We start from the raw sequence: 209 nt of genomic DNA, 5'->3' as shown, positions 1-209 counted from the left end.
TCTATGGTTTCCAATTTTTTCATAACATCCTCAAGAGAGATTTCAATTTTAGTTTCATTAAAAGGTGGTATTCCAACTAGACTCTCAATGATGCAACTAGCTTCTAAAGCAGGAGTACCTAGGAAATTACCCCCGAAAGAGTATCAAGAACATACCTATTCCAACTAGATATACCAACATAAAAGTTCCTAAGTAGGATAATAGTGGAG

The sequence above is a fragment of the Lolium rigidum genome, chromosome 2 (assembly GCF_022539505.1).
Source record: "Lolium rigidum isolate FL_2022 chromosome 2, APGP_CSIRO_Lrig_0.1, whole genome shotgun sequence".
NCBI classification, from domain to species: domain Eukaryota; kingdom Viridiplantae; phylum Streptophyta; class Magnoliopsida; order Poales; family Poaceae; genus Lolium; species Lolium rigidum.
This window is presented reverse-complemented; position numbering follows the sequence as displayed.